An 18848-nucleotide genomic window follows, 5' to 3' on the forward strand; every position below is an offset into this window, starting at 1 on the left:
CTTTTGAGAACTGGATAAACTTCCAATCTTAGATCAGGAGAGACTTCCCATCCATATTTAACATAAAGTGATAAGAAGATAGGCTTTCCAAGAACAGAGGGTTGGTAAACATCCAATTCACCAGTCTCCCAGCATTCCTGGCTGACACCCAGGTCTGGATGTAGGCCATGTACACCAGGTAGGTAACAAGGTTTATCCTGGCCCCTCAGAAAAGGTTGGCCCAAGTTGACCACTACTGGAACAGCTAGACTATAAACTGATGCACAAATAGGGTGTGAAAGATCTCACAGAAATTACAACCTGGAGCATATCCTGTAGCATTTGGGATGCTTCACAGAGCAAATGGATGACATTTAATCTGTGTCTATATTAGAAAGTCTTAACTTAAAATACATGTTTAACTTTTACCTTAGTACTGCATCTAAGAAGCACATGTAAAATGATTGAGTTTTGTTGCTTTTGTTGCTATATCAAACATTAATTTGTTTCTGTTGTGACTTGGTAGACACAAATGGTGGTTTGGCAATTAATGCCTATGTATTTCTGAATATGGCTTTAATGAAAGAGGGATCTTGCCCAGACTAGAAAGCAATACACATACAACACAGAGAGCTTCATGAAACAATGGCCTTAAAAGAACAGATTTGCATCCCTGCTGCTCCACTTGCTATTTGTATAATTATAGCTAACAATACAGCCACTTAATGATAGAGATATATTCTGAGAAACATTCCATTCAGTGATCTCATCCTTGTGCAAACAGTGAGAGTATAACGTTCATAAACTAAAACACCTATGATGTCACTATATATAATCATATGGTACCACCATCATTCATGCAGCTCATCATTGGTGGGATTGTTTTATGTGGCACACAGATGTACTAAAAGAATGTTGATTGGGAGCTTAGTATGGGCAGCAGCTAGCTCAGTGTGCCACAAACATGGTTGCATTTTATTCTTATGACATCTCCATAATTTAGATATTACAATTTCATTCACTCATGCAATCATTTTGGTGAGTACATTAGAGTAGGCAAAGGTTTAAGCATTTTCCAATGTCACTTATTCTACTGGGATCTTAGATTTCTTATCCATAAAATGTAGGGACTGGCTTGAACACCTAAAAATTTTCCTTCCAACTCTATGGCTTCTTTTGAGAGGCTCTTTAGGGAAAAGGGGTTATGTAAATGTTAGCATCTCCCATGGTGTTCCACATGATTTGTATGTAATGAATTTGTTGAAAATATTTTAGCTTTTTTTTTTGAAATTCTAGTCTGTAAGTTTCAGTTTTACTAAATCAATAAACAAAATGAGTGGTCACAGTTATTTGCTTTAAATATGCATACATTTTAGAGTAAAAGTAAAAATCTATAAATAAGATCTAGGATGCAACACTGACTTGCATCATTTGCACTCATTCAGGGCTCCAGTGGGGACCTCACTGGGAGATTCACTGGAGAAGAGAATTACTGGTATTAATGTCCTAATGTTCTGTATGTTCAGCAAATAGAATAGTGTTCTGGACTCTTCTCTGGTAGTTCCCCACCTTTGACAGGAAGTCTTAGGCTGTGAACTTGTTTACTGTCATTGTTAATCTTTACCCCACTGATGTCCAGAGGACCCACTAACCCCAGAAACTGGGTTTCATTTAGAAACATGGAATCAGACCAATGACTTCAATGTGCTCCACACTCCTTGAGGAATGATGGAACAGCAGCTTGGAGCCACTGAAAACCATAAACAATGTCGGTAGTCTGTAAAAGCAGTGTTGAAGGGACCACAATGAAGCTGTCCTCAAAGCCAAAGGCAGAGTCACAAAGACAAGAGGGAAAACAGAGCCTATTTCCCAGAACTGAGTGCTCATGAGACAAAAGGCAAAAGGCTAGAAGCTTCAAGAAATAATAGATACATAAAGAATAAAATGGAACAACATGTGAGTATAAGAGATGTTATATCCCAGGTGCTTCTCAAGTACAGAGTCTATTGACAAAAAGAAACGTGAAGCTAGCATCTGGAGTGAAATTAGGACAATTAAGAAAACAAAAACATTGCCTTATTACTACTCTTGAATACATTCCTTATGCTACATATTTGCTTATTTGGTTGTTAAAAATCTCTTGTAGGAATGTGATTCTTCAGTTTTATCAACTGTACAGCTTCTATAATCATCCCAGTCTCCCCTTTACAGGGTATAAAATATGCCAAATTCCTATTGTGAAGTTTGTTACTTATCATGCAGAACAAACTGATTTGGGAAGTTTGTTACTTATCATGCAGAACAAACTGATGTTTTAAATTCTAGCTTTTGAGTAAAATCAAAGTCTAATGGAGGAGGAAGGAAAATTTAAAGATTTTGAAACAATTTTAAACGCTTCTAATGGGTGTGGCAAGTTCAGTCCCAAGAGCTCTTTAAATATGTAGAAGATGGGGACAATCACTAATTTCATTGTCTTTAGAGAGAGTAAGGTCTCCTTTCAGAGGGCCTATGTCAGAGGTTTTGAAGCAGGAGAGAAGTTTAGGGAGTTACAAGGAGTGTGTCATAAGTCAGGTGAGTGGTCTATTATGGAATAGCCACTATTATCTTCAGGAATGAGGACTGGGAGAAGAGATGAGAGGAATTTGTCTCACAGCCTTCCTGAGAGCTCTCCACTGTGGGATGGGAATATTCATAGATCCTTTAGGTGGATTCACCTGCTACAACTCTAGGAGACAGGCTCACTCTTAAAAGCATAGCATGAGGTGCTTGTCTGTGACTCCATACTGCATCCTCCACCTTTGCCAAAGCTCATCAGAGAAAGCCACGATGGATGGATCTAGAAAAAATTATCCTGAGTGAGGTAACCCAGACTCAGAAAGACAAACATGGTATGTACTCACTCATAGGATACTAGATGTAAAACAAAGATGACTAGACTGCTACTTACAACTCCAGGGAGGCTACCTAGAAAATAGGACCCCAAGAAAGACACAGGGATCGCCCAATGACAGAGAAATGGATAAGATCTACATGAACAACCTGGGGTGAGTGGGGGTAATGAAGGGCAAGTTTCAAGGAAAAGAGAGCTTAGGGGAGCAGGAGATCCCAGCTGGATCAAGAACAGAAAGGGAGAACAAGGAATAACAGACCATGATAAATGAAGACCATGTGAGAATAGGAAGAATCAAAGTGCTAGAGAGGTCCCCAGAAATCCACAAAGATACCTCCCTCCACTGTAGACTACTGGCAATGGTCGAGAGAAAGCCCGAACTGACCTAGTCCGGTGATCAGATGGCCAAACACCCTAACTGTCGTGCTAGAACTCTCATCCAATAACTGATGGAAGTGGATGCAGAGATCCTTGGCCAGGCCCTAGGTGGAGCTCCAGGAGTCCAATTGTTGAGAAAGAGGAGGGATTGTATGAACGAGAATTGTTGAAACCAAGATTGGAAAAAAAGCACAGGGACAAATAGCCAAACTAATAGAAACATATGAACTATGAACCAAAAGCTGAGGAGCCCCCAACTGGATCAGGCCCTCTGGATAAGTGAGACAATTGAATAGCTTGAACTGTTTGGGAGGCCCCCAGGCAGTGGGGCCTGGACCTTTCCTTAGTGCATGAGCTGGCTGTTTGGAACCTGGGGCTTATGCAAGGACACTTTGCTCAGCCTGGGAGGAGGGGACTGGACCTGCCTGGACTGAATCTACCAGGTTGAGCTGAATTCCCAGGGGAGTCTTTGCCCTGGAGGAGATTGGAATGGGGGGTGGGCTTGGGGGAAGGTGGAAGCAGGGGCAGAAGGGGGGAGGATAGGGGAACTCATGCCTGATATGTAAAATTAAATTATATATATAAAAAAAAAGAAACCGGCAGTTTCAAATCTCTACTGAACAAAAGCTACATAGATTTTTCAAAAGCTAAAAGAACAAACTTGTACAGCCCTATGGAAATCAGTGTGGGGGTTACTCAGGAAGATAGGAATTAATCTACCTCAAGATCCAGCTATACCACTCTTCGGCATATATTCAAGGGTTGTTTCATCCCACCACAGAGACACTTGTTCAATCATGTTCATTGTTGCTCTGTTTATAATAGCCAAGAATTGGAAACAACCTAGATATAAATCAACAGATGAATGGAAAAGGAAACATGTGTGCATTTACACAATGGAATATTACTTAGTCATTAAAAATAAAATTTGCTGGTAAATTGATGGAACTAGGAAGAAATTGAATGAGGTAGCCCAGACCCTGAAAGACAAGTATGATATATTTGCTTATATGTGGATATTAGCTGCTAATTCAATGATAATCAAGCTATAATCTATAGGCCTACAGTGGTTATAAATAGAGTAAGGGACTAGGGGGAACAGATAGATCTCATTAATAAAGAGAAATAGAATAGATAGTTGATGGATATGGGGTGGGGGAACTAGAATAAGAGAATGAAGTGAGGACAAGTAGAGGAGAGGGAGAAAAGGGGATATGGGGGAAAGACACCTAAAATCAAAGGCTAGTTGAGATGTAGTATGGAAAACTAATATGATAGAAGCCTCCTAAAATATATACAAACATAAAGGTGATGGAAATGAAATTACCAAATAATAGGGGAGACAGAGTCCCAACTGGACATCTCTTGTCACCAAATGAAGCTTCCAGTACTGGGAATGGGTTACATCTAATTGAGTTATCAGCCAAAGGAGACCACTGGGAACCTCTAAACAACACAGGCTTTTGCCAAGCCCTACTGATGAAGACAATACCTACACAACTCATTGAACATGGAAAAGTTGAGCTGGTACCTACATAGACCATTCACCCCTTCATTCTAGTGTCTTTGGTAGAGAAAGGCATTTGACTTGCTACCAATGGAGAAAGGTAAATACCAACCCAGTTACAAAACCTTTGCCCCACAGTAGTGTCCTACCTGCAAGATATGCTAGTGCAATGGTGGTACAAAGCTTGTAGTAGTAACCAACCAATATCTGTTTTGACTGACGGCCTACTCTATGAGATGGAACCTATACCTGACACTGTTTTGGTGACCCAGAACATGAGACCAGATAACTCAAAGACCTAAAGTAAAACCAAATACTACTGTTCTATTAAGAGGGCATATCAATAAAATGACAATTCCTAATGACATTCTGCTATACTGCCTTGCTTGGCCATCAGAAAAACTTCTCCCTGTAACAGATGGAAACAAATACAGAGACCCACAGCCAGACAATATATAAAGAGCAAGAGACTCTGGAACACTCATTCCTAAATGAAATGTCTGTCTTTATCAAATCCCTCCCCTTAGAGCCCAGGGAACCCTGCAGAATATGAGGTAGAAAGAGTGTGAGTCAGAAGGGATGAGGAACACCAAGGAAATAAGGCCTTCTAAATCAAAAGGATCAATGCAATATGAACTCAGAGAGAGCGAAGCAGCATGCACTTGGCCTACACAGGTCTGCACCAGATGAGATCCTAGAACTGAAAGGAGAAGTAGACATACACCTCCATCTCTAATCAGAAGCTATTTCTAATTGATAGTCACTTTCAAATGAAAAGTTTTTTCCAAGGGAGTCTCACTGGAAAATTAAACTACTCTTAAGTGTAGGCCCCATATCCAGCAGTAAACAGCCAACACAAAATGAACTCAACATCTTTGGAGGTTCCTTGTCTCATAATGTTTTGTTAGGGCATATATATTATATATGTGTATATCTAGATAGATAGATAGATAGATAGATAGATAGATAGATAGATAGATAGATATACATATATGATGTTTGTTTGTTTTTATTTTTATGTATGTTTCCTCTATTTTTACCCTACTGGTCCTTCATATACATATTATACCTTCCAATGTTGTATTTTTATGGGACTTCTGAGTGTGTGAATGAGTAGGTCTTTGCATCTGCGTTTGTTTCTTGTGCCTTTTCTATGTCTATTTTACTTCTGTATGCTTTTATTGTCCTATTCCAATGCGTTAGGTTTTGTTCCATCTTACTATATTTCATTTTATTATTACCCCTCAGAAGCCTGTTTTCTAATGAGACAGAAAGGGGGTGGATCTGGATGAGGGAGGAGGTGGGGAGGAATTAGGAGTAGAGAGGAAAGGAAGCCATAGTCAGGATATATTCTATGAGGAAGAACATCTATTTTCAGTAAAAGTAAAGAGAGAGATAAAGTAGGTAGCACACTCCAGGACAGGCTCCATTCCCAGGAGTAGTTGGTCTACACCAAATGTACTCCTGTGCTTTTGTATTTGCTTCTTATTTTACTTTTTGTCTTATGAGGGTTGTTTGTTTTGATTTTCTTTCTTTTTTGAGAGAGAGAACAAACAACTGCCCATATTTTTAAGGACCATCAAAAGAAGTGTATAGTCTATATTTTTCAAATATTGAACTTTACCAATAACTAGAACCATTGATTAAATGAACAACCCAGGAGAAAAGAATATCATTCAGACTTTCTCCCATCTAAGAAGAGAACAAGAACACCATCATTCTTTTATTCACTGGTGGCTGTGAATCAGCAGATGAGTAAAAATTAGACCCTTCCATACTCTTTCTACATTCAATAGATGGGCTATGTTAGTCAGTCTTACCATAACAAATCACAAGGTCTTTTTGTTTATTTGTTGTCTTGTTTGGTTTTAAAGCAGACATTACCAAGTTTCCAGTGTTAGGTCAGGAAATGAGTATGCTGTAATTACTACTTTCATCTCAAAAATAAGTTCAATGGTTCCATTACCTTCCCAGCCAATCGCTCAACACTGAATCTCATTCTCTCCACAAAGCTTCCTGCCCTTCCCATTACTGGCTTATTAACTCCATAGATACTTCCTTAAAATTTTTCACATAAACCTTTATCTCCATCATCATTGAAAACATTTTATTTCAGGCTCTTGTATTAAATAATTCAAACCTCTCTTTTGTTTCTGTCTGTCTGATACATTTTACAGGTAATTGTTTCAAACTGTAAGCCTTATTTAAAACAAGCAAGCAAAAGAAAAAAAAAAACAATCAATCATGGCCTCTTTCACAACATTCAAAATTCTCCTAAAAATATTTCAAATTCTTCAAGATAATTGCTAAATTCCTTAATAGGTACCCTTCTTCTCGCCTATTATTCAGTTGTAATTCCAGGCACAGAATGTAAGATGGGATGATATTGTCCTTACTGTTATATTTACCTGAGTCAAGTCTAGAAGCAATGCAAGGAATTTCTTGGATCTAATTCTCAGAAGAAGAGAGCTGGGCCCTTCAATAGCCCTGAAGTCTTTAGTCCAGAATTTGGAGTTATCACACTAGTCCACAAGAAGTAGATACTGTGGTTGCTTATAGAGCTTTGACTTCAATTGTTTAATTTTTTCTCTTTCTGCTATTGGTAAATAACTGGCACCTTAGTGTTACGACTGCAGGAGGCTTAGACAGATCTAAGGCAAGCAAGGTCAGAGCCATGATAAATGCTTCCAAGAAGGACAAATGTCCCTCTAATAAATGCAATCTATTGCACTATCCCAAACCCAAGAATCACTTTAGATGCAGGCACATAATCTAAGATGTGCCCACATTTATTGAAGGTATAGACTTCCATAAACGTGGAAAGACATGCAGTCTCCTTTGCTGTCTGTGTAAAAGGAAGCTTGTGGTCCAGTCCTGCTGGCAGATACTTGTCACTACAGTGAGGTCAGACTAGGCTTAGCCAATAGCTATGTAGGGAAGAGAGTCAAGGGATTATTCAGATAAATCGAGTTAAAATCTGGAGGAAATTATGGGCATTTGGGTTATTGCCTAAACCAAGAAACTCTGTTTATTGTGTAGGCCTCATCCCATCGCCTAACTATCCTCAGCTTGCATCTTCTCTTGTCTCTCTCTAATAGAAGCACTATTATATATAAATGATTTCTCCTACACTCTGCTATTGACATTTGTTCCCTGAATCTCAAAAGAGGCTGTTAGTATTTAATTCCTTCGTATGAGTTGGCTGTTATAGGTGTTTATACTTCTATGAAGAGAAATGGGAAGCCTTCCTGCATACTGGTCTTAAGGTTAAATATCTTTTAACAATTCAACTCTTCCTTCTCCCTACCTGCAGCAGAGTTATTGTGTTTAAAATGCTGAGTCTTTTGTCAACTTGAACTGTACTCCCCAGGGTCCCATCTGTCATCCTGACTTCAGTGCACAGCAGGCACCAGAAGGGCCAGAGAAAGAGTGAAGGGTGGAAGGAGGGGAAAGACTCATCACTCCTCAGTTCACCCTGAATTACTCATAGTGCCCTGGGGATCCTGTTCAATGGTTCTGGTTTTTCCTCTGCTTTAAATCTCTTTACCTGGATTGTGACCTCACAGATCACACCCCACCTTTTAGAACTCAGTTTAAGAAAGGTGCTGTGGAGTTACAAGGACAACTGAGCTTTATCCCCATCATGTCCCCATGTGCTATGGTAGCTTTTAGCATTTGTTTCCACCCTTAATTTTGTTCAATGCTAACTCTCCTGCCAGACTTTAAGCCACCTAAAAACAAAACCAGGAGTATATTCAGAGTTCAAATTACATTATGTGGTGAATGTCATCTCTATGTAAGAATATGGAAAGGGTTGCCTTAGGCTTCTTATGTGAGAGAAGTCTCCAATGAATATTATAGACAAGAAGAAAAGGTGAATGGCAAAAACTTTTGAAGAAATATGAGCACCAATTTTTCACTCACGTTGGAAACATGTGTTCCCTATGTTACAAAACCTTCTGTAGGTCAACCATCAAGTCCACGGTATTAATATACAGCTTTTAACTCACTCCCGAAAAGTTGAATCATTCCCTCATTTTAATTTGACTCAACAAATCCTGTGTTCATTAGAAGCCCCAAACAATAATGGGGTCCTTTGAGAATCCTCACTCATGTGGTCCATTGTAAGTAAATATAGTAAGTAAGACACCAGTCTGTGTTGCATAGTGAGACCCTCTGCCCCCAACTCCCATTACATGCTCTCCCCCCCAAAAAAAACCCACTGTGCTTCAGTTGTAATTTGTTATTGAAGAACAAGAAAGAATTCAGCAATCTCTCTAATTCATTTTCTAAATTTTGTAATGATTGTTATTAACAGTTACAGTCTTGAGGAAGATAAGCAGAGGGAATTGTTGAGTAAACTGGGACTTCACTTGTTTTGGGTTGTACACACACACACACACACACACACACACACACACACACACACACACATCTCCAAGCAATGTACCTAGCAACCTGTGGGTAACCTAGGACTCCAACTTGCATCTATAAGTTCACTTTTCTCTGAGCAATGGAATAAATTTCTCTTTGCCTAACAACCATCAAACTTAACAATATTCTATTCAATTATACTGTTCATGTCTGGATAAGAAGATAGGAGTAGTATTCCAGGCTAGGCTAGGTTTAAGTGTATGTACATTAAGATAATGTACAATAAGAGAAATGGTTACCCATCAAAATACAGCACTACCCAAAATATGCCCCTAGTAATCAAATTCCTCCTTCTCTTAAACCCTGTATAAGGAAGTACCAAACACTGATGGGGTCCTTTGAGAATCCTCACTCATGTTGTCCATTGTCAATCTTTCTAGTTTACGCCTTTCTCATCTATCACTTATCTTTGAATTAAATTTCCCTGCTACTTTCCAGTCTGTGTGGGCTTCTATTTCATGTTTGAATAAGACACCAAGAATCTGAAAACACCTAGCACAGCCCCTGACCACCAACTGCAGTTTCATATGTTGGAGGGGTCTGAAAAGGTGCAACTCACGTGAGTGTGGTGGCTCTCTCAAATATAGAAAAAAAACAAAAACAAAAACAAGGCCTACCAATATTTGTAAGCCATTCCAAATTTTCTACCGCACCTCCTGGAACCTCTTTAAATATTTCAGTTTCTGTTTTATCTTCTTCCTTTCTTTTTCATTCAAGGATCCAAACAATTTACTGAAAATTATAAGCTTTGCTTGAAGAGGGCTTTAAGTAAACAGGAATTGCATGTATCTATTTAGTCCATTTTGTGCTGGTGTAGCAGAATGCTTCAGACTAGGTAATTTTTGAAGAACCAAAATGTACTGACTCAGAGTTTTTGAAGTTGAGAATTCCAATATCAAAGTGCTGGCATCTTGAGTTTCTTATTATGTCATCTCACCTACTGGAAAACACCACAAAGCAGAGGAAAAGAAGGGTTAAGAAAAGGAAGAAAGGGAAGTAAAGTCAGCCCCTAATGATGGCATCCATCCATCATTGAAGGGAGAGCCCCATATGACCCAATTGTCTCTCAGTGGTCCCACTTTTGAACACCATCATAATTACTACATTTCAGGGTGAGTATGAGAGGGAGCAAGCATCCAAACCATTCTAGCACCTAAGATGTAAACAACCCCAAAATTAACTGTATGAGTCTTATTGCTCAACAGCGTAGGTAGAGACATCCCTAAAGCAGCTGAGATCTGTGACATTTAACATTGGATGCAAAGCTCTCAAACAGGCTTCCAGTCTAGTTTTCCACTGGGAAATTTTTGTTTCCTAAAATGGTAAATGTGGGTGTAATCAGCAGTAATCAATTGCCTATAACTCCTTGTCCAGGGGTGTGACCTGGTGAGATTCTTTCCTTTTCTGGTTAGTATGTCTATTGATATTGATATTGTTCAGATCTTATTTCTACAGCCATTTCTAAGACATACTGTTTCACAGCAGACTTTCTGGCATTCTGGCTGCTACCATCTTACTGTTCCCTTTTCCATTATGTTCTCTGAGCCATAGATGCAGGAGCTGTGATATAGACGTATCCATTGGGGCTGGGATCCCCATGATCCATTGATATCCTCATTGGGTCTAGGTGTAGTTTTCTTGCTGGTCTCCATTTAGTGTAAAGAGAGATTTCCTTGATGAAGGATGGTAGCTACACTTATCTGTAGGCATAAGTATAATATCTAGAATGTAGTTAGGAATTGTTCTGGTTTAGTAAGTGGCAGTAACAGAGTCTCTTCTAAGGTCCATGATATCACTAGCCCCCAAAGTTCACTATGTTTCTAGTACCAGGTATGGTTTCCCTTATACTGAGTGGACTTTAAGTCCAATTAGACAGCTGTTGGTTACCACCAAATGAGTGCCACTGAGTACACCTTTAAGGTTATCTTGGCATGTTGTTCATTGTTGTGGTTCATATTAGTCACAACTGGATAGGGTTGTTAATGGCTTCTCTCTCTTGGCTGCTTGCATAGATTTTCTGGTACCATGGAAGCTAGAACACAGGAAGGAGGGTATCAAGGTTAAATCCAACTCAAATAATTAGATTCCTGTGTCCTGTGTGTTCTAAGTGTGTGGTTAAGCAATATGGGCTTAACTTCAGCCTCTGAGAGACAACTAAAGACAGCAGCTAAAGTCAATATTGCTTTGGAGTCACTTGGACTAGACTGACAACATTCAAAAGGAGGTTTCATGTGCCTGATACTGAAGTGACTTTTCATTGTTTTGTTTTGTTTTGTTTTATCTATAGTTCTTATGAGGACCACTATCAGCCCCACTGGCACAACTTCCTTATTTCTATGTATTGTGTATGACCTTAGGTAAATACAAAACGGTAAGATCCTTGAGGCTTTATCAAACGGCATTGCTGTTATTTGTTCCTCCCCCCTTCCTTCTGAACTGACTTCTCTCCCCCCTCTTCAGATGGAGCCTCGCTACCCTTTTTTTTTTCCAGTTTCTGCTTTATATCATCTATTTCCTGACTTGGTTTCCTTTTTAATATGAGTCAACAAACTGCATTCTGAGCTCTATAAGGGACTACTCTTTCTTTTATTCTTGGTAAAGGAAGAAATATTTTTAGCAAATTGTCTTCCTATTTTTGGAAAGAGGTCACATTAGTCACAAAATTTAAAAAAAAAAAATGTGTCCCCAGAGAACTTGCTGGTTTTATGTATCAACTTGACAGAAGCTGGAGTCATCAGAGGAAGGAGTCTCAGTTGAGGAAATGTCTTCATGAGATGTAATTTTCTCATTTAGTGATCAATAGGGGAGGGCCCAGCCCATTTGTGGGTGGTGCCATCCCTGGGCTGTTGGTCCTGGGATCTATAAGAAAGTAGGCTGAGCAAGCCATGGGAAGCAAGCCAGTAAGCAGCTCCTCTCCATGGCTTCTGCATCATCTCCTGCTTCTGGGATCATGCTGTGTTTTGAGTTTCTGTTCTGACTTCCTTCAGTGATAAACAACAATGCTGAAGTGTAAGCCTAAGAAACCCTTTCCTAGTCAACTTGCTCTTTGGTCATGGTGTTACAACATAGCAATAGAAACCCTAACTAAGACACCCTGCTAGACAACCCTGGCTCCTTGACTTCAAACTAGGGAGACCTCGCCACACCATGTAAGCTCAGCCCTGCTCAGACAACATTCTAGACCTCAGATCCCTCTCTTTCCAGCCTTTATTTTCTGGGAAACAAACAGGTTTTGGCATTTAAGAGTTCAAAATAAAATCACATTAATGTTGAGCCTCATAAATCTTGCCTTCAGCAAAAGGACTCACCACCACTAATGTCCCAAAGAGTAGCTAACCCTTGGGACAGAAACAGAATACAATGTCTCTCTGCAGGGGATAATGTATGTTGTCATCAGCTCCTTCAGCTCAGAAAACTGGGTCTGTATAGTTAATACCATGGGCATTGACAATACCAGTGATTTGAGAAAGAGAACATTTGTATGCTCTAGACAGATTTGTAAATTAGATATCTAAGACCCTCTCTTCTCTCTCCCTTCCTTGCATTTGAATAGAAATACAACACTCAGGAACCAAGCTCTCCTTAATACTTTCTCAAGAACAGCCCTATATAATTCCTAATTTGAGCTCGCCTTCTTTTACATTGTGGCAAAGTGCAATTACAGTTTAAAGGGAATATTTATGTACATTAGTTAACGACATCATTGCAACTTACTGCTCACACATCAACACTTAATTAGTGTGAGCGTAAGTGACATAATTGCTACAAGGCATGCATTTACTAGTAATGTGAGGTAATTTCACGCACTGTGCACATCTTAAATATCTCCTTTTACTTTGTCCAACTGGATTTTTAAATCAATAAGGGATATTTGCATGGATTGGAAAGTAGTCTTCTTCTATATTGTAGAAAAATATACTCTCGGGGTTTCTAAAACATGGATCCTACATGATTTATAAAGTTAGAAAGGTTAAAAATGGTTTAGAAGCCCTGCCCTGCACTAGCCATGTTAATTACCTACATTGCCCCCTTTCATTTAGAATGACTTATGTATTCAGATGCTTCTCATTAGGAATGTTTCTTTGCAATATGAGAAAAATGTATTTACAAAGCAACTCCCTTGCAGAGATATTTTTGCCAGTGGCTTTTTTTTTTTTTTAAATATTCAGTTCAAACTCTCTCAAGCGACATTAGTCCAGTATCTGTCTGGCCCTTATCTACTTGCTAATGTCCTGAGATAGTGCACTTGCTCATGCCACATGCTCCACACTCCTCTCCCTGTATAACCACAGCACAGGCTGTGCTCACCAGGGCCCACCCTCCTCAAATGAATTTGGCCAAGCATCCCTACTGCAAGCCCCCCTCTCACCTGGCATAGCATCAATGATGTGTGTGTTACACACTGGCTTCTCCACTAGATACTGGACAAGACTCAAATGAAGTGATGAATTGCATTTTACTTGGCTGATTTCCATGTAAGTAAAGTGAAAACAATTTCCCACTGAGACTGAGTTGTACAATGAATAAGAATTGATGCTCTAGAATAAACAGACTTCAAGTCAAGGTGACTTCAGCCAGAATGCCTTCCCAGGTCTCAGGGTCTCTTACTCTCTCCTGACTCACCCTGCTTGAACTTCGGAGATATAGACGTGTTTTGTTTTGATTTATCCCTAGTCATCTCAATGCACAAGCCTCATTTTCCACTGAATCTCATCTTCAGGCTGGCCCTTACCTCACTCACACTCCCAGCTCTGTTTGTCAGCATCCTAGCCTGGGGAAGAAGCCTGGCCCCCTACTGCTTTGGAACAAAGTGTTAACAGTGACATCTACAGCAATGCTGTGATTCTAAATTACCTTTTCCCTTCCAGGAAGCCAATCAACACTTCATCACAAGATGAAAGTGGCCTAGATTTAAGCTCAGCTCAGCCACTGTGCGCATCCTTCAACATCTATTTAATTTCCAGCTATGTACCAGGCCATGTACTTGGTGCTGAGCATACAATGATGGTGAAAATGGCCTCCTGGAGCATTTGGCCCTGCAGCAAATTCACCTGAGGCCATGTGCTTAAAGGGGAGGCAACAGTCCCCTGCATGCTGACTAGCTGTAATGACAAGAGAAAGTATACATGCAATAAACTGTAAACAGCTGTGAAAACCAGGATCGTACCATTTGTATCCTTTCTCAGTTGTCTTCCAGCTCTATCCCTACCACCCAGCAGTGCATGTTTCCAACGAGACAAGTTTTCCTTTGGTTTCTGTGCTGTCTTCCCTATAAGTTTAGATTTTCCTGCTTGACAGGCTAATGTGCTGTTGCCATCTCCCTTCCCCCTGATAATAGTCTAATTCTGATTTGGGGCCATAGAAGTGACAGCCGAAACTGTTTTAGAGATGCCTAAGGTCATAAAACATTTTGAAAATTATTTTGCTGTCAGAGCCATGTCAGAGTAGATGTTCACCAAGATTCTGCACCTCTGAGCCCACCACGAAGAACCTCTGCCTGTGCTCTGGAGAGTGTCACCATGATAAATGGCACCATCATCAGTCACTTTGCTGAATGCTCAAGTGGCCACTTTTAGCCCACTGAGCCAGGGTCTTGGGATTTGTTCAGCAACACCAAGGCAGTGTTGCAGTCCAGAGCTCCAAGGAGGATCCAGGAATAGGGAAGCACATATCTTGCCATGAAAAGACACTTTGTTAGGTGTCAGAAATGGATGTCTTTTCATCAGGAGAGAGCCAGGAAGCGTTGAAGGAAATTATCCATCTCACACCTTCTCAAAAGAAGACAGAAATGTTTCAAAAATCAGAGCTGAAATTCACCAGCCGCTTATTCTTTTCCTCAAGATCTGTGCATTGATCTCATTGGCTCTCGGTAAATAATGACAATAGATTTAAACAACATAGGAGCCCAGTGACAAAAAAAAAAAAAAAGTTTTTTCCATAATTGCCTTTAAAATTTAGAGCAATCTAGAAGGTGCCAGGGAGGAATCTTACACATTACTAAAGAGGGGAGAGAGAGGAAAGGAAGAAGCCAAAGGTGGCAGGACCAGAGATACTGCAGCCACCTTGCATATAAAATTCCTCTCTTGGACATGACTAGTTTACCTTAGTCTCCTGGTTCCCACAGATGTCTATATATAGTCCTATAATTCTAGACTATGAAAGCTAAAATGATTCTGTGTAATTCCATCACCTAATTCTGTGCACTATCATTCACTCCGCACAGCCACCCCAGAGGCATCCACTTGCCTAATGCACCTGAAGGCTTCAAAGTGCTGCATCAGGCTCAGCAGCTTTCAGACAAAGAATATTATTTTAATGCACTGTGGCAAAATAATAACCGATGATACCCTTGACCTTAATTATTTGTGATAACTATCTGAATAGAACCACATGGGTCTCAGGGCTGCAAAAGTGTATTTCCACAAACCGCCACCAAGTCACAATTACTGATGATTCCAATCTTGTCCAATAAATATTTCAGAACATGGTAGAATCATAGTGTCAATAAGAGACATGCTCCAAATGTCCTTGTGAATATGTGCTATTATTGTTCCAGTCACAGAAGTGAGAGCTTTTAGCCTGCCTCTCAGTGTATGATTGACATTTGAGCACTCCAATCTGAATATCTGAAATCTAAATGTTCCAGATCAAAACTTTTTCAAGTAGAGATATGATGCCACAAATGGAAATTTTTATAGCATGTAACTTTGTTATTAAAAATCCATTATAAAATTATGTCAGTAAATGTTTATAAGATATATATGAAACATAAATTTACTTCATATTCAAGTAGATTTCAGTACCATTTCATCATGTTTTTGCAAGTAGCCCAAGAGTTTTTTTTTTTTTTTTTAATCTAAAACACTTCTGGCCTCAACTATTTTGACAAAGGAATCATAATCTGTATTTACATCACAAACTTGAATTATATTAGATAAAAATTATAATTCTTCATCTTCTAATACCTGAAACCATTCTTCCCTCTATTTGACCTCATGTGTGTTAAATTATACCATTTACCACCTTCCAGACTACTCTTTCTAGACTCTAGGGGAACCTGCACTTGAACAAGAATGAGTCTAAAGAGTCAAGAATGGTCAACTGAAAGCCATTAGTATTAGTTTGGATAAGCATAGAGGACTCCCAACTATGTGCTGCCATTTCCATGTATCCATCTTCTCACTTTCAGATAGCTTCTACAAGTGTGGATAAAAACATGGTTTCATCTTCCAAACAAAAACACAGGTACAGAATCAGATTGGAACCAGACTTCTCACTGGTAACTCTGAATATTAGGAGAGAAGTACACATTCAAATTTCTATATGTCTCTGAGCCTGGCATTCCACAGTTAAAATAGAAATCAATACCTTTACTGAGAGGTAAAAATAAAAGTGTGTTTAGATAATGTATGGCTTCAGAATGCTGATGGCCTGAGCTCAACCTTTGAAGCAAATGTTTAATTATGTGCTATAGACAATAAGATGAAGAAGAGGAGAAGGAAGAGGAGTAGGAAGAAAAAGTGAAGGAGGAAAGGGGGAAGACGTGTAATAAGCAGTAGTAGGAACAGTAGTAATATAGTAGTTGCTGAAACCCAGATGGGAAGATGTCAGATTTGAAGACAGAAGCAATGGCAGAAGCAGGAGTACTAATGGGTAAAAGCACAAGCAGCCCAGATGACAGCAGGCAGGCAGGGTGCTCTGGAAAGGACCTCCCTGCGGAGGAAGCATGCCTATGACTTGAGACTACAGTAAAGACACGCTGTGAAGCTGACAGTATGGCAAAAAATACAAAGAACAACAATGAATGCATTAATGCATTCACTTTTTAGAGGACAGGAAAAACATAAAAGCTATGGGGTTGGGGTAAGGAACGGTGACATGGAACAGGCTAAAATGTGCAAGAATCTCTAATAATGGTGTATCTATTTGACTTTGAAGTTAGGAAGAGTCTTTCTCAAATGCCAAACTATCTATAATATTAGATATGCAAAGAAAGAAAGGCCATCCAACACCTTTAGTTGTACTTGTGAATGGCCACAGACACTATTGCTACTTATTGTTGGTCAGCCCTCAGGACAAAGTCAAAGGCCAAATGTTTGAAAATTGCGCTTACAAAAAGAAAGCTAAGCTTGAATGAGAATAGCGCCATAGGCTCAGATATTTGAACACTTGATCCCCACTGAAAGAACTGTGTGGGAAGAATTAGGAAGTGTGCCCTTGTTGGAGGAGGTGTCAACGAATGGGGGAAGTCATTTCTAGTGTGTTCTCTGCCCCCTGCTTGAAGTTTGAGATGTGAGCTCTCAGCTATTCCTGTCAACATGATTTTGCTCCATCATCATGGACTCTAACCCTCCAAAACCAGAAGCCCAAGTAAATACCTTTTGTTATTAATTTCCTTGGTCATGGTGTTTGATCACATAGATATAACAGTAACTAATACAGCAACAATTGCCTTTGGGGCCTGAAACAGAAGCTAAGAGAGAATAAGCAGGGGGGAAGGGTGTACTTTTCATGCCAAGCTCTATACTTACAACAGTAAACAAGTGCGTGTTGTGTAATTCCCTTAGAATAGTGACATGAACATTATCACAGATGTCTTAAATGGAAAACATAGCATGATCTCAACTATGTTTTTATAAGATGTATCTGTAGAAAAAGAAGCATTCAAGAACATGCACCAAGAAATCAGTCTCACCTTTTACATTTAGAAAATGGATTACTGGTAATTTTTGCTTTCAATGTTATATACTACTTAATTCTTCTTTAATGAGAACATACCTTAAACTTGTAAAAAACATTTTAGTTTTGAAAATTAATTTTTAAAACACATCCATAGGGCTACAGAGATGGCTCAGGGATGAAGAATGCTTTCTACTCTTGCAGAAAAAAAAAAAAAGTATGGTTCCCAGCACCCACATCAGGCAGCTGATTACATATAATAGAATATAAAGAATAAAGAATGATTTTTTTCAAGGAATTCACCATATGTTCATTTATAGCCTATTCATACATTCATTTATGGCCTCTTCATACTTCATTATAGCCCTTTCTGTGTAACAAGCTAGAATGTCCATAATCTAATATGTCTATTTTCAGAATGTGAGATCCTGAAGCTAAAGAGCTGTCTTAATCATTTGGTGTCCCCTCATCCCTGGCACAGGAAAGGTACATAATACATGTACCGGTGAAACTGAGGAAAGGGATGATGTAATCCCCCAGCATGTACAATTACCAAGTATTTGCTTTTTATGAACATTGTATTCAAGCATGCAACAAATGTAGCAAGGTGCTATGCCAACATGTTCATGCCACAAGGCCACTGTTATCTATAGTTCAAGTAAATTAGCATGCACTGGTATTCTTATCAACTTGATGTGGGGAAATGGTTGCATGATAGGGATGGTCATTTTAAGTTCTGGACAAGTGACTAGCCCACATGATTTACATGGCTCTCTTTAAATGAAAAGAACTCAGACTCTCTTCAACTGTAACTCTTATCATCAACACTAGAGCAACAGAAGAAAAATACCCTACCTACTACATGATTTTAGCATCTATTAGGACTTTAATGGCATCCAAAAAGGAAGCTATATTTTCAGCACTACAAAGCCTCTGCTATCCTTTGCTGCCATACATCTCACAGATGCCTCTAAAGTCAAT

The sequence above is a fragment of the Onychomys torridus genome, chromosome 1 (assembly GCF_903995425.1).
Source record: "Onychomys torridus chromosome 1, mOncTor1.1, whole genome shotgun sequence".
In the NCBI taxonomy this organism is placed as follows: Eukaryota; Metazoa; Chordata; class Mammalia; order Rodentia; family Cricetidae; genus Onychomys; species Onychomys torridus.